Source organism: Gavia stellata, chromosome 26, assembly GCF_030936135.1.
Source record: "Gavia stellata isolate bGavSte3 chromosome 26, bGavSte3.hap2, whole genome shotgun sequence".
NCBI classification, from domain to species: Eukaryota; Metazoa; Chordata; class Aves; order Gaviiformes; family Gaviidae; genus Gavia; species Gavia stellata.
Window position 1 is genome coordinate 9,654,059 of NC_082619.1, and position 23,284 is coordinate 9,677,342.

General features: G+C 50.1%; 1 pseudogene; it reads right to left on the minus strand.

The window, feature by feature from the left end:
• LOC132319257 (hydrocephalus-inducing protein homolog) overlaps nucleotides 1-23,284 on the minus strand; it is a 121,043-nt pseudogene that overhangs the window by 60,600 nt on the left and 37,159 nt on the right.

Genomic DNA, 23,284 nt, shown 5'->3' on the forward strand with positions numbered 1-23,284 from the left:
GAACATCGCTGGCTGAGCAAGAAGTCACCTTCCAGCCAGCATTTGCTGGCCAGCTGTAAGACCAGAAGGCAACCCCCGTCCAACCGCAGCCCACTCAGGGCACGGATGGCACATGGATATCTCCCACGCTTCGTCCTGATGGCACAGGACAAAGTCAGGGAGAGAGTCAGCTGCCTGACAGCACCTTGGCGGGGACATGCAGCGCTTTCCACCCAAGCAATAGTTTCTCCTTCACCTCCCCTGCCCTCAATCCACTCCTCCAACACCCTGGGGCTGCTCCCCAGTCTGCCGGGCCAAATGAAAGCTCTTGGGGTCTGTCACCCTCATGCAAAGGAGGAGGCTGAGCCTCAGAAAACCCAAGTGTAACAGTTGAAGTGATTCCCACGCAGCCGTTCTGGGCTCCAACCTCCATTGCGATGGCCCAGGTAAAAGTCCTCCAGGTGCTCAACAGTGAAACCGTTGGGCGAAGCCCCGGGGCAGCAGAAGCTGTCGCAAACCTGCAGCTTCCCAGCAAATGAGCTGGGGAAAAAGCAGTGTCATGCTAGAAGGCGCAAAGGTGGAGGGTACATGGTGAGGGTCACCATGCTGAAGGTGAAGGTAGAGAAGAAAGAAGTTTACAGACATGTTCCAAATAGGAAATCATCACACTCCAAACTTCGTTCTGATAAAGCATCACCGTACCACACCGAGTAGATGGGTTTATGTCTCTAATACAGACTTGGCAACAACATATGCTCACTCACTCCTGGCTCCAAACCCCTCCTTGGCACTCACTGTATTTAACTTTTCATCCTTTCTGGAGGGGAACAGGTCACAAATTTCCCCAAGTCTCCCTTGCTTCAGCTCCCCAGTGCCTCTGTCCACAAGTACAGAGCCTCTCCATAAGCCGCTCACGGCAGCCAGACTGCCACCCCAGAAGTGAAGCCTTCCCGGCACCCAGCCCTTGCTCCAAGAGACTCCGTCTCCAAGAAATAAGAGGCCACTTCTCTGTTACACCGAGCAAACCGCTTCTCAGCTGCTGCCAAACCACACACGGCTGAAGGACACCTTCAGCAGCACATTTCCATCACGACTCAGTCCTCCTTTTCTGAGTTACCCATGGGATTTAAGCAGGAGAAATAGCACCCATGGGACTACCAAAGCCCAAAACGTCCTGCCCCGAGGAGCTGATTGCACTGCGGGGTGAGAAGGGGGTATGCTCTACTGTCACCCATCCCAGACTCCCCAGCATCAGGGGCACGGTGGACGTGTGCATGTCTGATGTATATTCTCACTGCTGATGTTGCTACCTCTCCCCTCCGGTGGCTGACAGAGTACTGCTGTCAGGTTTTTGCCTTGCGCTGTTTTTCACCGTCTACGTTTTCCATTTCTTCCTTGCTATAAAAACAACGAAGCAAAAACCTCATCAAATACAACACAGAATTGATTTGGGTTTTTTTTTATCAGTATACCAAGGCTGAGATCTGGCTCGCAGGGTCCCTGCAGTGCAACCTGCCAGGGGACATGGAAGGAGAGAGGGCAGAGGCATGAGGAATTACTAACACTACAGGAAGATCCACTTGGGAGGAGAAAGGCTGCTGGTTTGTTCAAAACAAATTGCCCAAGAAAATCCTGGATGGAAAGGGAAGAGTCATTTTCTAGATGTTTAGGCCAACAAACTCTTTCCCAAAGAATCTACTGGCAATTCATTACACTGGCTTTGTAGCCAAATGTCTTGTTCCCACTCTCCAGAGATGTCGGATCAACGCACGGAGGGGGCTTGACATGTGCCATGGAAGTGCAGAGCTCCTGCTGATCCATCCTGGCACACGGACCACACGGCGTGTGTTAGCTCTATCCCAGGGAGGGAACATGGCTCGCGTGAAGGGGACAAAGAGGTGATGCAGGAACAGCAACGCTCAAAGGAAATGACAAGGCGTGGACCCTTAATGAAGGATGAAAACTCTAGAGAACAGCTAAGTTTGGGGATGAGCCTTTGTCACAGGTCTCTAAGAAAATCCTTGTATACCCTTTGCATTTAATGTCTTCCTTTTGATGGGAATCCCAAACAAAGCTGAGAAGCTGGGTACTGCCCTTAGAAAGGGGGACAAAGCAGTCTTTCAAGAAACCTTTAAGGTAAGAAAGGTGATGAAATGTTTGAATTTGACTCCAGATCTACTATCTCCTCCTGGGCGATTCTGGAGATCCACTCCAACGCTGCAGAAAACATCTTGGTGCAAAGGCTTAACTCGGCTTTGAGCTATCAAAGGTCCAAGGGGTGAGGAGAGCCTATTCTCAGTTTGTCTCTAACCACGTAGGTCTAGAAGAAGAGTAACCATGAGAGATTTACAGCTCAGCAGTGTCAGAGAAGGGGCATGGGCTGGCATGAGTTGGGCATGTCCAACCACACAGCAACGGTTGGACTGTGTTGCTCATATGATTGCTCTGCTCAAAGTAGCAGCAGTGACTAAAGAGCAAGGAGAAAAAATGGGTTGAACAATTAGAAGAGAAAAAAAAAAAGAGATCTAAGCACACAGCACTTTGTCCAGGCAGAGAAACAACACTTTTCTCTTCTGGCCAAAATAAATATATGTGTCTGATTGACGCTGGGAGTCTCTGATGATCGGCTCCAGCAAGGTTAGATATATGCACGGTTAAATTCTATTGATCTCACCTTCCTGAGACCTGATGTTTGATTCCCTCAACGGCAGACTGAGTTAGTTTGATCTGACAATTTAGAATACCAACAGTGCTTAATGTGGGCCAGGAATAATATCTGACATATTGCCCTTCTGCAGGGCTCTTAATGAGCAATTTGAGGTGTTAATAGCTTGGAGACCATCTTCATTTCCAGCTCTGCCACAGAGGATCACATGGTGTCTGCTGAGGGACCCGGAGAGAGTACATTACTGCTTAATTAATATGCAGAGCAGAGAAGGGAGCTGTCTTAACGTCCACAGTGCTAACGAGCCAGCAAAGGGGCTATGCCAAACCCTGTGGAGCAGAGGCTGCTATCCTGCCAGATGCTCAGGACTCAGCAGAGTCGGGTGACTCTGCACCCACTGGAAGAATGAGCACCTGCAGACTCGGGTCCAGCAAAGCCAATGTAGGTGGAGACGGCGTAATTAAAAGCTGAGAGCTGATTTAGCATTCGCATTTTCAAAAACCTAAAGTGGTTCTAGAAAAAAATAAGAGTAAAGATAAACAGGCAACCGGCCAACAAGTGGCCCCAGAGGAAATTAATTCCACACAGGCTTCACTGTAATGTGTTTGTTTCTCTTATTATAAAATATATGCATTGTTCCATCATCAAAATTAGATTTTCCCTTTAGCTTGTCATTAAACCTTAATCTAATTTACCAGGAGATGACAGGGGCCTCCAAGCAGAGCTTACAGCCCTGCTCCTCTTCCCCTGCCCGCCTCCCTCCACCTGCTTTGCAGACTTTCCTCTGCATTTTAGGGTCTGTTCTTGAAGGTGTCGTGCATCAAGAAGGGCCACACTAAAGACTTCTTGTTACTTGGCAAGAGCCAGCTGTGGACGGGCTACCCCAATGCCCAGGTCTTCTCCCCCCAAGCCCTCCTCATAGCCATAGCTAATTTCCACTTCCCAGTAGGTTGTCTCCTCTGAGACAGATCCCAATGCCCTGAACAAAACTGTTTATTGAGGATCTCCGGTATTTGTAATAGCAGCACTTCAACGCACAATGGGTGATTTTGCTCGGTTTCCTAGGGCATTATGGACAAACCATTTGTGACTGTAATTAAAACTGCCCAGACTAGACTTTTGTACTATGTAGAGAGGCCACAGCAGGAGGAACTGCTAGAAATCTGTTTATAGATGTGCTCCGGCATGACTGCAAGATTGGCTTGGAAACCACAGACCAGGGCGGGGTGGCCCTGCTCCCAGGGGATGTTCAGACAAGTCCTCCCACCAACACCTACAGCTGTACCCGAAGCTGCAGCAGGACCTGCCATTTCGCTGTAAAACACTAAAGAGCTGTTTGGCGAATATGACGTGCAGCTGAGCAGATGAAAACTCACTTCACCAAGGTGGTATTTGCCTCAGGCCACAAAGGTCTGAGAAAGCAGCTTTCCACACCAGATTTCCTTCCCAGGGGAACCAGTACGGGGGCTACGGCAAACCAGCAGCAAGAGACTGGGGCAGCAGCACAGCGTTCTGGTGGCAGTGCCTGTGTAGGTTCTTTGTATGACATGACGACAAGTAGGGTTGGCAGGGAAGGAAGAGAGCTCCCGTTATAGATCTGCTTCTCCAAGAGCCTAAGCATGGCTCTGTAGCTCCAGACACCAAGCAGGATTCTAGGCTACGGGCTATGCGAAAAGTGTTGGTCATGTCTCACGGTCCCAGCTTGGCTGGAGAACGCTGCCTCTTTCCCAGCATCAAACTGGTGGAGATCACCTATTCCCTACGCATTGACCCTGACCACACCTGGTAGGTGTTATTTCCACAAGGGAAAGTTGAAGGCAATTTGTCGGATCCCAGGCAAACAGCTTGGTCTTGGCAAAGTACAAACAGGACACCAGGAAGAAGAGCTTCAAGGAAAGGGCATTGGTGCACGTACCTCATCTGCTTCGCGTGGCTCTCCACCAGGAATGACCAGTGGTACTGGACAAGCAGCGGGCTGCAGTTAGTCATCTCAACATACTGGACAGCTTCAGTGTCGTTCAAGATGCAGCCGAAGTCCAGGGCCGTGGTCTGGATGTGGAGATTCGGGAAGTAGACCTCTCCCCGAATGGTGACCTGTTCCTCATGAGGGTGCTCGAGAAAGTGTATTTTCAGAGCCTTCTCTGCTACCGAGGTGTTCAAATGCTCTTCAAAAGCGGGGTTAAATCTGATGGAGAGGTGAAGCTCCTCCCCGACCTCCAGCTTCATGGGCTGCAAGGAGATGAAGAGTATTAAGCACCAGTGTGATGAAGTCCCAAGGTCTGATGGCATGAAACGTGTAAATATTCAACATGTGACCCCAACGTAGCCTTCTCAGTTCATCCTTCCTTTTCTTTACAGCGTGCACGTGCCCGCAAGCACCACACCGCTCTCATCTGAGACTATCTCAGGCTCATGCCTCTGGGCTCTGCATCAGTACAAGAGGGAAGTAAATATTGTTCTCCTGAATTCTGGACCCACAGAAGCTATACGCTAAATACATAACCAAACCAGCACTCTGGCAAGCCAGGGCCTTTTGCCCTGACTCTAGAGGAACATCTTTTTCCTCACAGCACAAGCGCAACGGCATTGCAGCCTCACCCTTGCAGGTGCTAGTCACTGGCACGGCACAGAAACGGTGGCCGTGCCTACCACAACACGTTTAGCAGAGTCCATACCCAACACCTTCCACCAACAATGGGGCAGGTGCCGGGGAGCAACTGGAGGAGCATCCTCAGCCTTCTGGAAAGCAGGGCTGCCCTTGAAGGGAGCAAGCTGCTTCTTGAGGTTATCTGGATGGCTGCTGGAGAGCTAGGATGGATTCCAGGAGACACCTTTACTACATGGCATGCCCAGACCTAGCTGCACGCTCCGCTCTCCTCATGGCTTAGAGCCAGGACATATTTCCCCAATTCAGATGATATTTTGGTTCCTTCAGCAACTTGTTTTGAATCTAATTTAGTTCGGGCCAGTCTACTGCTGATTCTAAAGAATAAACCTCTCTACCAGAGGACCTCCCAACAGAAACGCACCACCACACTCCTCCCTCTTCAAACCCCACCACCACGAAGGTCCACGGCTGCTCACCTGAACATCTGCGGGGAGGGGCTGCTGGTCGGCATCGCAGATCATGAAGGGTTGCTCTAGGGCCAGGACAACGCTGAGTGGCAGGGAGGAGTTGTTTTTTAAAGAAAGAGGCTTGTGCTGAAGAGCAAGGACATCACCGGGTTGCTACAGAAACAGGAGACAAGGAAAAAAAACAACCTGAAGCGACCACGGACGTCCTTTCCTTTCTGATGCGTTTCAAGTTTTTCAACCCCAGAAGAGCATACACCTCTATCTACTATTTTTATTCACTTCTACCCTTCTAGAAAGGTTTCCTTGAAGTAGATCAGATGCTTTTCATCTTTAGAAACTAGAGCATCCCCCGGGGGACAGGGAAACAGTCTCATGTACAGATGGGGGCATAGGACCCTGAGATGAGGCAGCTGCTTGAACAAGATCAAAAGAGAAAGTGAACCCAGTTCGTTTGTCTCCAGTTTTGTACCCTCTCTTGGGCGGAATGGCACAAGACTTTTCACGCACATACGGTCATTTCTTATAAGCCTATCGGTTCTAGTAGCCTCATAAAAGCAGTGATGCTAGTCAGAGGAGAAAAGCAAGCAGGATTTGGCCTGTAGTGGAGAGCCTGCAGTAGCCTACGGTTAGCTTTGAACATTTCCATGCACATACAGCCAGCGAGAAACCTCAACAGTTCGTTTGCAACGTGTCTCCTGCCGCCCCTGCTACAGTGACGAGGTGTCTGTAGCCTCAAAGCTCAAGCTCAGCCTAAGCTATTTCTTCCTGTTTACGCATTGCTCTGGGCTTCCTGCATGGTTTATATAAACTAGGCAGTGTTTGGGAAACTAGTTCTGGGTGTATTGATATCAAACAGCTGCAGCGTCGTAACGCTCGATAAATCGGAGCGCGTGGCATCAAGCAGACCACAGGCAGACATCAGGGAGAGCTGAAAAGCTTCTAAATAAATCTGAACTGCCTGCTCACAGGATTTCGTGCTTCTCTGGAAGCCTGGGAACCAGAGGAGAGACCTGAAAACACAGAAACTAAATAATGAAATATCTTCTCTTTTTCAGACTCCTCGCGGGAGAGGGAAAGATGATGCAGGAGTCAGGATCCAGAGACTAAAGGGCACCTGCTTCACGTTGGTGTTATCACCGCTGCGGCTGAAGGACGTCTGTGGGTCCTTTGAAGAAAGTGAGGCTTGGGGAAATGCAAAGAGCTAGCATCCATACCAACAGCAGAGAAGGCAAAGAGAGACAAGAGATGACAGTTTTTCCTCATCAGCCTGAGGAGTTGACAGCTAAATCAGTTTTTCTCAGCTCCCCTACAGGATCAGTGTTCAGACTTCACCGTGCCTTGGAGGATCCTTAAAAACCTCCCGTTATACTGAGTACAGAAACTGGTGTCTCTCTACAAGTGGCCACGATCCCCCTCAGCGGAGCAGCTGTAATCTCAGTTTTACTTTGGTGAAGTTAAGAAACAGTCCCATCCCTAAAAATGTCCTCACTTATTTTACAAAGCGCCTCAGGAGGGGTGAGGAGCGGGTTTAGCATCGCTCAGCTGCAGCCCCAGCACACGAGGTGGCTGAGCAAAGCCCACGCTGTTCTCGGGGGTCCCACACATCTCACCCTCTGCCCTGGGCTCAGCAGCTCAATTCTGTCTCCACAACAAAAAAGGCAGAATAGAGCTGCTGAGACTGTCCCCCAGCCCAGAGGAGTGAAATAATGATCTCGGTGTTAATGGCAAAAGCTTTGTCCTGCTTAAATCAATAGTGAAAGCCCCAAGGACTGGGAGAAGATACTTAACTTCCTCCTTTGAACACAAGCGCACACACCCCACGGGCTCTCAGTCATCAGCCAAGCTATTCAATGCCAGCATGCAATCCAAAGACTTACCTTCTCCACCCGGAAAGTGACTTCTCTGGAGGATAGCTGCACAACAGGAACAACAAACTCACAGGTGACATCCACTTGCATGATCTGTGCCCTCCCTGGCTTGCTCCCCACCATGGCATGACACAGCAGCCGCTCCTTCACCACCTGCATGCAAGAGGCACACGTCACTCAGCGGGTGCTAGCAGCGCGTCCAGAAAACACCCTGCAGTTGCTAGCCACCTGACCATGGACATAAAGGATTTTGATAGCCTGGATAAAAACCATGCCATGGGATCTTGGCCATCAGCAGCTATTACTGCCATAAAGTTACAGTCACAGCCCCCTCTCTTCCTATGCTGCATCCTATTTATGCTGCACTCAAATGTCCATAACACTACACCCCAACATCCGCAAAAGGCACTTGAGTCATGTGCTGTCTACAATTGTAATAATCCCTGCCCCAAATAATGATTTGATGTGCCCCATCGCTAAGCATAATGCTTATGGAAGGCTGTAGGAATGGATTAAAAAATACGTAACTATGTTAAGGGAAACAAGTGTAGAAAGGCAAATGCCAGCAAACCCTCCCCTTGGAAGCTTAGTGGAAAGGATCCATGGGAAAAACCCAACTAGCCAGCCTGCCTTCAGGTAAAGAGGGGATCACTCATTCCAAGGCTGTACTGTGCCCTCCTAAAGCTGGTTTTAAAAGCAATCTCCCCAGAAAAGAGATGTCTTGCACTCCACACAAAAACCCTCTGCTGAAGCGGGATGCTCTTGCGTTCAAGACTTTTTCCTGATTTCTCATGGTTTCACTTTCCCAAATTCCTCCCGTCATTTCTCACTCTTCCCTCTGGTACAACACCACAACCCAACTCCTCATTGGAGCCTACACTCTCCAAAATCATCTGCGTTGCACAGGCAGTGCAGGCAGTTGGGCTTCTGGCCAACCTGAAGAGTCTTAAGTTCTCCAGACCCAAGTAAGGTGGAAAGCCCACTCCCAGGGTCTGGGCTTTGACTGCACGAGCCAGGCAGCCACAGCTGAGCTCACAGATGCCCTTTGGCCTTTCCAGGCAAGACACCCTCACCAGTGCCCTGATCACTTTGTTTCCTTTCCAGTACCTTTTTCCCTCTTCAGCAAAACCTTTGGGCTCAGAACTGCACAGGAACAGTCCCACCACAGTCAACTGAGTCAGTAATCAAGTCTTCCTCAAGCTGCTACTGAGGCAACCCTTTAAAACACCTTTCAAAGCACTGCTATCAGCAGGAGCTTAATGGGGATTTATTCCATAGTTGCTTAAACATCTGGAGCCAGGGAATGCACACCACGGTTAGCTGGCAGTTTCTCTGCAGAGCTGGATTTCCCCTGGAAAGAAGGGTCCAGGGAGAACACCCAGTGACCCTGCTGAAATCCCCCCTCTCAGCTGCCATCCAAGGGTGCTGCAAGACCTGGCTACCCTTGGGACACCGCGGCTGGCTGGGAGACTGGGGTGAGCTGTTATGGAAATATTGACAAAAGTCAAGCTGCCAAGTATAATGATCCCTGGGAACAGGCTCCCCCGTGGAGAATGATCATTAGAGCTGACACACCCTGTTCGTTTTTCTCCTCCAGGACTCGGTGCTAGACAAGCCCTCGGCTTATGTTTGTCTACAGAGGAAAAATGATGCTGCTCCCAGACACTCCCTCCCTTCACAGGTGGTTTGTTTTACTCTTACTCACTGCTTCCCCCAGATATATTACCTTGCATTTTTTAATCTACTTTCTGCCTGTGTTCCTAGTCTAAGTGTAACTTATTTGCCCTGCCCTTCCTTTCTGCCTCAGCACACGACACCTTGTAACCTGCTGTTTGCCCCTGAAGTAGCAATACTTCCTTCAGCCCGCATTTTGGTGTCAGCAAGTTGGGTTTATGGTAGCTATAGAAACACGAAAAAAAGCCTTAGCAACTGATGGTGGCCAGCAAGAAAAGCAACTGGTGCTGCCATGGTAACTTGTGGCATTAAATCAGTTTCTGGAAAGCTCTTGCTCATTTTCGCAGGAAAATGTCAAGGGGCTGCAAAAGAAGTCCCAGTGGACGTGATCTGATGGGAAAGGCTCAGCCCTCATGGGGGACCTCACCTGAGGAGTGCTGGAGAAGCCTTCCAGCGTCATCTCCACGGTCTTGCCCGGCATCAGCTCCACCCTCAGCGGCCGAAGCCTGAACACGGGGCAGGCGGGTTTGGGGCTCTGGGAGGCATCTTTGCCCTTGCTGTTACTGATGGCCGGGAGACGATGACGCAGGCGAAAGGGGGCGAAACCTTCCGTCGTCCAATAGAGCTGATGGGTGCGTCGTCCTTTATTGGTCAACTTGAAGTGGTAACTGCAGGGATCCAGGCTAGAAGAGAAACAGAGATGGAAAATGTCATGGGAGCTGCTATTTCCCAGCGATCACCCAGCTTCAGCACCCTGATGGCGTTATCTGACTGCACACTCAGCAATAAAGGCACCTCCAAAAAGGCTGACCTAGCTCCAAGCTACAGCAAGAGCCAGACCTTGGTTGCCCCGAAGTTTATCACCATCCAGCAGCTGGTCTGGTTGTGCACAGCAAGGAAAAGCTTCATGGAGAACATTGTGGTGGGTTGACCTCGGATGGACTCCAGGTGCCCACCAAGCCACTCTATCACTCCCCTCCTCAGCAGGACAGGGCGGGGAGAAAATCAGATGGAAAAAACCTCGTGGGTCAAGATAAAGGCAGTTTAATACAGCAAAAGCAAAGGCTGTGTGCAGAAGCAAAGGAAAAGAAAAGATTTATTCCTACTTCCCATCAGCAGGTGATGTCCAGCCACTTCCCAAGAAGAAGAGCTTCAGTACGCTTAGCAGTTGCTCCACAAGACAAATGTTGTAGTAACGAATGCCCCCCCTTCCTCCTCCTTTCTCTTAGCTTTTATTGCTGAGCAGGCGTCGTATGGGATGGAACATCCCTTCGGTCAGTCTGGGTCAGCTGTCCTGGCTGTGTCCCCTCCCAAAACCTTGCCCACCCCCAGCCCACCGGTGAGAGGGGAGTGTCGGAAAGACAGCCCGGATGCTGTGCGAGCGCTGCTCAGCAGTACCCAGACCACTGGTGCCTTATCGACACCTTCCAGCTACCAGTACCAAGCACAGCACTATGAGGGCTGCTGTGGGGAAAAGGAACTCCATCTCAGCCAGACCCAACACAAACATCATCTCAGTTGCTGCAGACAGAGCATCACCAGCCTTTGGGGCTTAATAATCCGAGTATTTTTCCAAGGTGCAGGTCTCGCTGCATCAGACGCTAAGCTGGCCTGGCTGCAAGTGGAGGGAGGAACAGCTTCACTGCCATTTCACCTTCCCCTTGGGAGCTGCTGCCTCAGATGGCTTCCTCCAAAGACGCTACTGGGGAGGCTGCGGGGTATATAGACTCATCTGGTGATCCGGGCACCGCTTGTCTCGCTGGTGGGATCTCATCCCTTAGAGAGCAGCCAGCCCTCATCGCTCCCGACATATCGCCCTTTGCCTGAACAGTGCAGCTGGTTTTGTGTTTTAGGGAGATAAATGCACTCTGAGAACACGGGATCAACAGAAGTTTCCCCAATACGAACACGGCAGCAAGACCAGCTCTAGCTGCTGAGGGAATGGAATGACAACAAGAGATGAATAACTAGAGCTAGATATAAAACCAAATGAATATTCAATGGAAATTGATTCCTTCAGGTAAAGAAACACTAACCGCCGGCTAGTCTGGAGTAATTCTTTTACCCTCTATAAATCCGAGCATGACCAGGAAATGAAGAGTTCCTGGAACAGTTAGTGTCTTTTTGAAAGGTACAGAATATGTGGCTCACAAAATGCCTGTCTGCCATAAGCAGCTAAATACAAACACAGAAGCAACAGTATAGAACAAACTAGTCTGTGAAACAGACTGTTAAAAAAAATGATGTATACAAGTTTAGTATGACATGGTGTACGTTGTGGAGAGCAACAGATGAAAGCTTGGAGCAGCTCTGGGGAGATGCAGAATCTGTGGCTCTGGGAAAGCCCAACTCATCAGAGATGTTACCGGGGTCCCACCTCAGCTCAGCCGGTGGCAGCTCTGCAGCCGACACCAACGGCAACAGCTCCAAACAGAGCCTGCGGGTGAAGGGCGGCAGAACACGATGACGTGAACCACCCTAACATTGTCCCCCGTGTTGCGTAGCCAATTTGTGGCTGCACGGAGCACAGGACACGCTGGACAAGCACCAACCTCCCTGCAATGTCCCTGCTGATGTGGATGGCTTGTGGATGCATATTTAAGTCCCTAAAAATCTATCCTAAATGCTTATGGTAGGATTAACCTGCTCCAACTAAAATTTTAGGTATTGGAGCACTGTGGACCCTCTTTGCCGCCAGGGAAAGGAACAGGCACCTCGAGAAGGTGATGCCTCTCGCCCCAAAAGGTCTCCAAACACAAGGTGAGCAGCACTTTGCAAAGGCTTATTTTCCTCCCCTGTTTAATAAGGATGTGCCTGGTTTCAGACACGCCTGTTAGGATCGATAAATCCCCTCCTCTGAGCCAAGCTCTTTCAGTTGAAACTCCCAATTTACCCCACCCAACCTCAGCAGATCTCTCCTCCTCTCCCTTTCAGAGCTGGGCCTGCAGCCACCCTCGCTTGCCCGTGCCCCGGGCTGCTGCTGCGATGTTGACGGAGGAGACAGGGAGGAAAGCAGGCAGGAGAAACGACGAAAGAGCGACTACATCTAATAAAGAGCAGCCCGGCAGGGGAGCCAGGGATGACGAGTGAACTGAGGGATGATACAAGGCAAAGACAAATTCTGCTGCTCCTCCAGGACTCCCGGGCAGAGGGGAAATAAAGCAGCACCATTAATTTAGTCGAGGAGTTGCTAACAAGCTACCTCCACGGTTTTCCGCTGTTGCAAGATGATACTCCACAGTGAGTGAAAAAGCAAGCCATGTTATTGCAAAGGGAAATATGTTTATACTCGTAATGCAGCGTTTTCCAGCCGGAGGCTTCGGGGACCTGCTGTTTTCCTCCGTATCTTTATTTGATAAAGTGAGGAAATAAATGTATTATAACTAAGGGCAATTCAGTGACAATTTAGCAACTGGTGTCCAGTTTGGTGGCTTTTGAGGGTATCTAACGTCTTTCAAATGGCCATAAAATGCTTCTAAAAGAATTCTTGTGGCTTCAGTGAAATGGAGCCAGGACCTTGAGCACGGGAGGAGAACTAGCCTGAAGGACCACAGCAAAACTCCTCCTGGCTGAGCCCATGGCAGAAACGGGTGATGAGAGATATCCTACCTGAAGTGGGGTCCCAAGTTGAGCTCCGGACCAAAAGGTTTGTCAGTGACAATCGTGGTGCCGATGCCAACAGCCCGGACGGGGATGACATAAGAACGACTGTTCTCTATGAACAGGTTCACCTCGTCCTTGAATTTCTCTGTGTCATCCAAGTTCGCTATGACGGTCACAGACACTTCGCTCTCAGGGGGGATCACTCCTCTACGGGGTTCAATCCTCCAGCGCGAGCGTTTGCCAGCCTGTAAGACAAGCCAAACACTAATGAGGATGGAAACCATGGACCCTGGTCTCTTGCGGGGCACGGAAAAAGGAAGGACTAAAGATATGAGGGTAAAAAACATAAAGGCTTCATTTCCCTAAATCTAAGCTACAGTGTCTGGAAAGAACAACTATGCAGGAGCTTACACAACCTGTAATTTGCCCTCCTTTAACAGACTCACTTCATTAACCCAGTCTTGCCCAAACCAAGAGATGCTCATCCTCAGGAGAAGGTTACTCCCCCTCTTCTTTTGGTCTCTCTTTCGGAGTGCGCACCAAGGGAAGCTACTTTATCTCTCCTGCCTTCCCAACCACGGTCGCCGGGTTTGCATCAAGGCTCAAGGCCAGAGGAAGCCAGGAATGCTCAAATCCCACCGTGGCAGCGGGATACTGCTGAGAGCCTGAAGAATAACTCTGCAAAACCAGTTGATCAAAACGCCAACACCGAAGTCTTTTTTCCCAAGAGTTTGGCAGTGCTTCTCAACAGCCCCTGAAGGACTGAAGCACTCGGGCCCCACTGATCATCAGCTGCAGCGAAGTGTCCCACTGTCCTTCGCTTTGAAACATTCAGCTGTAAGTGTTTACAGCAGGGCAGTAAAGAAATAAGCCCAAAGAAAGGGCAAGACACGCCCTGTGGGCATGGCCCGGGCTTCCCAAACATTCTCTTCCTCTGGTCTCTCACAGACCTCCCTCTACAGATGGGGCAATAAGGGCGCTGGACCCCCAATTCCATTTAAAACCACGTCCGCAGGGAGCAAGCTTGCAGCAGACAAAGAGAAACGCATGCAATGCTCCCTGGCCAGCCTGAAATGCACTGGGATGTAGATGTACGGCTTCAAAGTGTCCACCACAACATTAGTGGCACACGCACTCCACAGTTCAGTGCTGTGTTCGGGACAACAGGCAGTACTCACCCAAAACACCGCAGTATTGTAAGAGAAAAGGGTTTTTTCTATTTTTTTTTTTTTTTAAATGAAAAGCAATGATGAGTTTGGAGGCCTGACATGATCCCAGTGCCTGATCCAGGTGAAGTCAGCTTGAGTTTCCATCTGTCAGGCTGGCGGCACTGAGCTCTAACAGGACACCAGACAGCCCAAGGGAGAAGAGCATCAGAAAACCAAGCAGCACTTCAAAGTCATGGAAAACATTTTAAATAACCCCCCAAAACAACGTCTACTAACGAGGGTAAGACTAGCGGGAGGCCAGGGAAGCAATAACTTGCTGAGCATTCAGGGTCCCAGCAGCGTGGGTAGGCACCCCAGCTACAGTAACTCCTCAGGCTGACTGCGCCCTGCACGGAGAGCGGGTCAGGGCTGCATGCCTGCATCCCAGGATGGAGCATGCCAAAGGCATCACAATTATTCCAGGCGCTGGCAAAACTAATAAACTCAGTTCCATTTCATTTATCCTCTAGAGCTGCAAGAGAAAGTCTTAAAACAAAGGCAAGATAAGGGTGGAATCACAGACTCACAGAATGAGAGGGGTTGGAAGGGACCTCTGGAGATCACCCAGTCCAACCCCCCCACCAGAGCAGGGTCACCCAGAGCAGGTTGCACAGGAATGCGTCCAGGTGAGCTTTGAATATCTCCAGACTCCGCAACCTCTCTGGGCAGCTTGTTCCAGTGCTCTGCCACCCTCGAAGTAAAGAAGTTCCTCCTCACGTTGAGATGGAACTTCCTATGACCAAGTCTGTGCCCGTTACCTCTCGTCCTGTCACTGGGCACCGCTGAAAAAAGACGCCCCATCCCCCTGGCACCCACCCCTTCAGTATTTGGAAGCATTAATAAGATCCCCCTCAGTCTTCTCTTCTCCACACTAAAAAGACCCAAGTCCCTCAGCCTTTCCTCGTAAGAAAGATGTTCCAGTCCCCTAATCATCATCGTAGCCCTTTGCTGTACCCCCTCCAGCAGCTTCCTGTCCTTGAGTGGAGGAAGGTAGTCGGCACAGGTTAAACCCCGGGGCTCTGCGTCTCCAGGGAGCGCAGGCTAGGCTTTTTTCACTCCTCCTACACCTTCCACATCCATTATTACCTGCAACCTTACTCTCCAGCCTTCTGGTTTGGGACCTCATACTCTGTTAGGGAATATTCTTATATTCCCTTTGAGGTCTGGCTAATTATCATTTTGGTTTCTGCACCCCCCGACACTCCCTGCCTGCGGAGGGGAAGCAGTGCTTGAAAACCAGGCTGAACCTCAGGGTGTCTAGCGAGACTGGAAGATGGCAAACAAAGCAAAAACCTGTCAGCAGAGCTCTACCTGCTTACCCAGAGAGACTACAGTCACTGAAAATCCATCAAATCAGCACCACATTTATTTTCATCTCAAAGGCCAGTGACGCACACAACCCCAGGCAGGTAGACAAGAGAAGACTGACCTCGCTCACCACATAGGATCCCACCAACCCTCTGCTGTTGTCCCTGCATCCCATGCATAGCCTCAGTGGAGCCTCAGAGGCATCCACTGCGCTGCCATCAGCCAAGGGCTACCCAGCCAACACGTTCATGCCAAGCCAGTGGGTGTTAAGTCTTCACTGATGGTAATGTACAACTTTTCCTCTGATTCATGCTGACACAGGGTAGCTCGCTTGAAAAGGAGACCTGATAGCTCTGCTCCAGAGGTGAATCTGCAAGTCGGCTATCTGACAAAGCTCATTTATCAAAGCTTGGCAACAAGCCGGGCAGTAAAGTGTACCCAAGAAACTATTACTGAGGAATAACGATAGGCTGTCTCGATGGAGCCAGACTTTGAATTTCCCAGGGTGACCCAGCGCAGACCCACCAAGCCCTACCAGGCCAACAGCCCACTCCGGAGGAGCGTGATTTGCATCGCGTCCTCATTCCTTCAGTCAGCGTTTGGTGCAGGTCCGAGGAGCAGCACAGTGCATCACTGAACAGGAGACCTGCCGGGACCAAAAGGCTCTGCCGGGCCACATTCACTCAGGTTTCTAGGTCAGCTCCTGCCTACACCCAGCCAGGCTGTGTCCCAGAGACAGGAAATCTCGTGGAGCCATGCTGAAGAACTCCATCACTTTGGAGACCAAGAGCTAACTTCTGATGACACCCCTGCTACTTGCTTCTCCCTGAATGCTCTGGAAAACGATGCAATAGCTGTACGCACTGGATAGACAAAGTCAGTGGCTATTTTTATCCCTGTAGGAGCTTGCACTATCGGACATCAGAGTCCCTGAGTGCTAGGCAAGGGTAGGGATCAATCACTTAATCAAGAAGTTCAATGCTAAGATCATTAGCTTCTCCCAGGACAGATTTCCATTGTGAATAAGAGCTGCCAAAATTTGATGATAACAGACACCAGCGTGCATCTCAGAGACGGATGGATGGATGGAAGGATGGCTGGCTGCCCTAAGGGATGACTGAGGAGCCACCACACTCCGTTCTCTTGAAGCTACTCAAAGCGAGTTAATTAAAGGGGTCTGGTCATTCTGGCCTTGCACAAGTGAAAGAGGAAGCAGAACTCAGTATTAAAAATGCAGCTGTACTTTACCAAGCCATAGCTCTAGGGAGAGAGCGTTCCCACCACGTCAGGCTGACCCATCGCTCCTCGCGGAGGTTGCACATGATGGAGAAATAAAACCCCATCCTACATCAATCGTGCGGAGAGCCTTGTCCCAGGTGTTTTCGCAGTCCTGAGGTGGGGGACCCCACCGTCTTCGTTTCCAAGCTACTCTTTATCCGCACAAACTGCCAGTGGCAGAAAACAGCACAAAAGCACCCCGAGCCCCAGCACGAGGTGGAGATCAGAGCGCGAGGCTGGCTAGGTGCTCCCAACAACAACCAGCCTCCTCCCGGCACCTCAGCACCAGCATCTCCTCGGCAAAAGCATGGGGACCACCTTGGTTTAGCCTCTGCCCCAGCGCACCATCAAAGGGATGCTTTATGAAAGCAAGAGGCAGAGCCTTTAAAGCCAGTAAAAATATAAAAACTAAAGCATGGCACTCACTGCCACTGACAACGCAGCCTGATTTGTCACACTTGGTTCAGCTAATAGCAGACTGGTGAGGGAGCTAACGAAGCCTGTCTCCACCTTTGGCCCCTGCCCACAGCTCACCCCTCCAGACCCCATCTGCCCTCCCCACTGAGCTGGGGAGACCAGTGCCACCGCTCTGCACATCGGGGTTCGTCAGCCAGGACTCGGACACGGCTTGGCCGCCTGCTGCCAAGCACAACATTTAGTAACCAAACTCCTCCTGCTTTTCCTTTGGGAAAAGCACTCCGCTGAGTCACTCTTGCTTGTAGGAACATAATTGCCCTGAAGACTTCTACCCTTCTTTAATTCAGTTGGCCAACGGGTGCAGCGCAATACGACGAGCTTAGTTTCCCTAGACGAGCAGAACAACAACTTCTTCAATTACTGAAATACAGCAATTTTGAAAGGGCATGAACTCATATAAGATACCTGACATGATAAAAAACCCCTCTTCCCTGTGGCCAGGTTTCAGGCACCTTTTCCAAGGTCTCCTCCAAACCTCTGCTCCCCTAAGAGCCACATGCCCTGGACCTAAGCCTGTGCAACCCTGGCAGGGACACGGCCTTCCACCTTCCTCAGCTTTTCATACAACCGGTCGCCAGCACAAGACCAGACCCTCCTGGCCCTGACCCCTGTTCATGACCAATGGCGTGAGTTTCCAGGCATGGTCCAGCTCTGGCATGACCAAGCTGGGTGGAAATCAGCAAATCGGTGCTGCTGTGTTAGCAAAACACAGCCTTTAAAAACTAAACCAATGGTTTAAGTCTAAAGGTGAGCTTTCAGAGCACCACGAGGCTCTGGTGGGACAGCTCTGGAAAGAGTTAAGCCTATGCATCTTATCTTCAAAAGCTCTGCTCACCTTGGAAGAGACCACATATTCAGGACCAATGCTGCCCATACCCTGCAAAGTTAATGTAACACTCCTCTCTAAACAGCATTGCAGGTATCATTTGAAGGGCACGGCACTGCCTGCATCTCGCTACGAGCAAACACTGACAGGCTGCCTAATTATTCGGATGCTCCGGGAAACAAAAAAATAAATTTAATTTACAATAGATTTTAAAACCACCCTCTTGCCAATTCAAGTCTGCTCCGACTTCAGCGAGAGCAGTTGGAGAGAGCTACGAACAATGCTGACAGGCTCTGCGAAGCCTTCCCTCCCGCAGCCTGCACAATTCGCTCAGATAACAAAATCGCGCATCAGCCAGAACAAGAAACAGAATCACTAAAGCAGCATCCCTTTATCGGCACTGGTTTTAAGTTTATCTCCATGTTTTGCTGTCCCTCTGTACAACCATTTCTTTCACAAAGGGAATGTCGTCAAAAGCTTGAGATAATAAGCAATGAAATTAGTAAATGAAACAAATCCTGCACTAAATGAGGAGAGAAGCAAGTATGGGAATGGGAACTGCGTGTTCTCTCCTTGCTTACACCGAGTTTGACCAAGAGCCTTTATATGCTGCCTCAAAATCAGTTGATTTTCTCCACTGAATCCCAGTGAGAAGATAAACAGTTACAGCTTTTTTTTTTTTTAGAAAACAAACAAAACTTGGTCTCTTCTGCAACGTCAGCTCCAGTTGAACCTGACGGCAGCTCATCCCTGGGAAGGTGGAAGGGGATCTGCTCCCCAGGTGCTCTCCTGGGGAGAGACGACAACACATCTGGCTGGACAACCGCTGCTGGAAAAACCAGGTGGCAGTGAGCTCCATCAGGAGCACAGGGCTCTGGATTAGGGAGGTCAAGGATCCCGTCAAAGGAGACTGGACCCCAAAATCAGGAAACAGAGCACCGTCACTAGAAGGGGAAGTCCCAAGAAAGTTTTTTTCTCTCCTCCCTCATTACAAGGCACCAGGAAAACACCGTTTGCCTCCCTGCGGTAGCACATAACACACCCAGCGCGGTGGTTATGCAGGCAGAAGAAAGCTGCCGCTGATGAACAAAAATTGCACCCTAGGCCTTGTCTTTTCCTTCCTGATCTCACAGGTGTGATACGCAGCTGCCTTCTGTGATGCTGAGACATGTCATTCTTGGTAGCCAAATAAAAGATGCCTGAGGAGACAGAGTGACAACAAACAAGTAGGAAATGATCAAAGAAAGATGCTTTTTTCTCTCTGCCTTTCTGCAGGGAAAGCAAACGCTTCCATTAATCAATACAACTCTTTTGCACTTGTCAATATGGCAAAAACCAGACACTTAGGGAAACCGGAAAAGAAGATGACAGCGACAGCAAGGAGGAGAAACGGCCACTTTTTTCAGCAGGTCGCATCAGCCCCCAGCTAAGCTGCAGCAGCTCCTTCATGTTGACCTACTCCTCCAGTCTTTTTTACCACGAAAAAGGCAAATCCTCCCCTTGCGGGATCCAGACGATGCTCTAACGGGGCTGCCTGGCAGCTGGGAAAGCAATCTGACAAGGAAAAGTACAGACAGACATAAGATTCAGTGGATGAGCAGGGGATGACACGCTGGCCCCAAGGGTCACAGCCCTGCAGCTACCCTGGCAAGCAGGGATAAGCCAACCAAGGACATGGGTATGAAGTCCCTACACTCCACTACAAACCCTAAAAGCCCCATCGCAATGCACTGCTTCGGAGGTTTTTATATTTCCTTCCTTCTAGTGGCAGAGATGCTCACTGCTGTTCCCCACAACTCATCCAACGGAGAGAAGAGGGGTACAGGGAAGCCTGTGCACGATGAGGAGTACTCCAGGTAATTCCTTAAGTCGCTATCCCGGAGTGAAGTTATCCACAAAAAACATCTCTGCTTGCTCAGATAATGCTCTTTTCTCCCATAAAGCAAGAAGAAAGCTCGACTTGACAGGAACAGCAATTTGCACGTGATGGTTAAGGACAGCACCGTGGCCATCTGCATTACAGCATTTCCCTTTTCTGTTCTGAACAAGACACCAGCCTTTTATTTGCCCTGTTGCTGCCCCTTAATCTAATCTCATTCAGTTTGTTGAGCTGCCAGTCAGCGTGCTGTAATGTTGCTGTGAAAATTTCAATCAATAGCTCTTTCTTTCGAGTGGGGAATCGTGATCTAGATGCCTGACTGCAAAGAGCCACGGTTTCGAGATTAGCCATCAAACGGGAGACAGGGAAATCACAGCTCACTGTCCTGCAGCAATCTCCAAGCAGGAAATCAAAGCAGCAGCTTTGCCACCTTAGAGAACACAAGACTTGGGTTCAGGGGCACCTGTGAATGAAGTGAATGAAGGATGCCCAAGTCACCCACCAGCTAGGCTAAGGGACAGCCGGAGCCAGTTCTGCTCTCAGATGTACACGTGCAGGTCACCCTGACACCCGACCACATCCCAAATTTTATCTCCAAAATTATTCAGTCCTCTCTTCTTCCCATCAATAAACTGCCAGGCAGCCTAAGACAGCAGCAAAGGGCAAAACTTCAACCGAGGCAACACAACAGCACCAATGGAGGCAGCTGCTGGGGGCAAGGGAGGAGCTGGAGCACACCTCGCCTGCTGCAGCGCTGCTCCCATCAGGCAGGCTCAGCATCACCGTCTTGAAGAGCCTGATTAGTCCTTGATGAAACGCCTGATCCAGCAGGTTCCCAGCACCTGCCTCCTTGAACACCTCCAGGATAGCAGCAGCTATCCTGAGAAGCCAAGACGCTCACCATGGGGTAACTCCATGCTGGGGAGTCAGCAGAGGGGCTATGGAACAGCAGAGGCCATCTTTACTGCAGGAAAAGAAACCATCCCTGAACCACCTCATATTACCATTCTAGTTAGTGATTAGCACAGTATTTGCAGAGATCGCCGGGAAGCAGGATGGGATTTATTGCCCAGTCCCATAAGTTAGGGCACTGAGGCAATGGAGAGGCAGATATACCCCTGCAAGCCCCCTGGGCTCACTGCAAGCTGCCCAGGGGAGGGAGGGAAGGCATCACACCCCGATGGCAGGACCTAAACGGAGCTCGGCAGGTCAGTCTTGGGTACAAGCATGGAAACCCCATCATTTATACACCAGTACCACCCATCCGAGGTGGCTTGCTCTCTGCAGAGATGGAAAGCAGATTTTCTTTGTGGAGCCAAAGAAAGCTGCCCTGGGAATCCCCCACTTTGAGGTTATGTTGATGCTCCTGGGCACAGAAACTGGAGCGAACAAGCTGCAAAAGCAGCAAGAGGGAAATTCAGCCTGGGTTAACCAGCCCCAGAACTTCAACCCACCTAGCACAGAGAAGCACAAACCCCCTCCAAACCCTGTTTTCCTGCCTCGATCCCCCCTCCAGTGGGGAGCACATCCCACCCAGCCTCAGCACCCGAGCCCTTCCCGCCTGCATCAGCCCCGCTCCCCCTGCCAGGGAAGCAGCCAAGCTCTCCTCCTGCTATGCAGCTTGTCACACTAGGCAGCCTCCATGAATTAAATAACCTTCTTCTGCAGCTAGTCTCCAGAGATGCTCTGCAACGCTACGGAGTCCACAGACTCCGTCGCTACACCACCCTTACAAGCATATCTTTGGGCAACAACCCAGCTGGGGTGACCCCCAGTAGGGGTGAAACTCACCTCACCACGAGCAGTTGGAGGACAGACCTCACACCCTAGTCTCTATCGTCAGCTGGAGGTTGAGGCAAAGCAGATGCAGAGGGAACAGGGAAACCACAGGGAAACCCATGCTCTTTCAGGAGCAAAGGGCCACAGGGTTCCCTTCATCGCCTAGAGCTCCAAAAGCATGACTCTCAGAGCTAAATACCTTCCACAAAACAAAGGGACAACTTGTAAAAGTGATCCAGACTCATTTCTGCTCAAACATCTACGCAAACTTTCTATTTTACTGAGGGATTCCCCAGAGAAAACTGCCCCCAGAGCCAGGCTCCTCTTGCCACGTTGTGATGGAATATCTCCCTTTCTCCCTCAGGGAGCGATATGGAAATGTTGCATAGAAAGGTCAAGTCACAGGCTGCTATGAACCATTTTTGCTGGAAAAGAGCCCCACAGATACTTACCATCTCTGCCCAGAAGGATGCAGGGATGACAGTCTGATTGCAGAGGCGGAGAGTTTGGGAAGCATCTTGTAAAACTTGGATACGGCCAAAATTTATTTTACTCGGGTGCACGGAGACAACTGGTCCTTCTCCAACGCTCACTAAATGGATCTTCTGCTCCAGGAAGCAGGTAGGAAAGATCAAGAAGAACAGGGAAAGTTTAAAAAGATTAGACAGCTCTAAGGGCACTCCTAGACTGAGGGATAATTAGGGTGGTTTGAAATTTCCAGTGTGGTAAGACTGAAACAGAAGGCCTGGAGCACGTGTGGGATCTGGAGCCATCCCATCTGAAAGCCACAAGCTCCCAGTATCAGGGGGTAAAGAAACCCAGTTTCCCACACTTGCTTTTTCACACCTCCTCCACACTGTTAGCTCTCTTCCCTGTACCCTGTGCCTGCTCCCACCCCTTTTCCTGCTCAGTCTTGCCCCAAAGCACCCTCCCTGACTTCTGCTGCTGCACAGCCCCACTTGGAGACTAACTTCGTTAACACTCCCAAAGCGACACCTGTGACAACCAGCACAAGTCAGAAGCAAAGCAGGCTCTTCAGAGTACAGATCATGCAAGTTACTTGCCTCTGATTTGTGCTTGTGTGTATTCCTGGTATTATATGAATAACAGACAGAAATTCTAGTGGGGGGAAACCCTTCTTTTGAAGGGAAGCATGCCTTATATTTACGAGCAACTCTTTTGTCAAACTTCACATTTCCCTGCAAAGCCTGCGTTGCCTGGCCTTCCCGTTGACTGCTTTACATTGCACACCCACAACGGCCTGGGTTGAGAGGTTCAGTGGCACCCAGGGGATTTAGCAGCATCATTTCCATTCCTTTTAATGGAAGTTTAAATCCTGCAACTACTTTCAACATGTCAGCCTTCCTTTCTGTTACAGAAAGCTTCAGGTTCCCAGCAATCCTCTGACAACCTCCTTCATGCTCAGACAGATGACAAGACATTTTAAAACAGCTGCTTCAAAAGTTAGTATCATTTTCATTTAAAGTGTAACTAAATTTCACCTAGATTTCAGCTAGATGAAGCCAGGACACTACATACAATGTTCTCTCGACTACATTTTGTTGTCGCTGCTGCTGTTGTGTATGCAGATGGTGTGGAGACTCACGTGTCTTTGGCTGGGAGTTTTGGCAAAGAGATTTGATGGATATTTCTCAAACATGATGG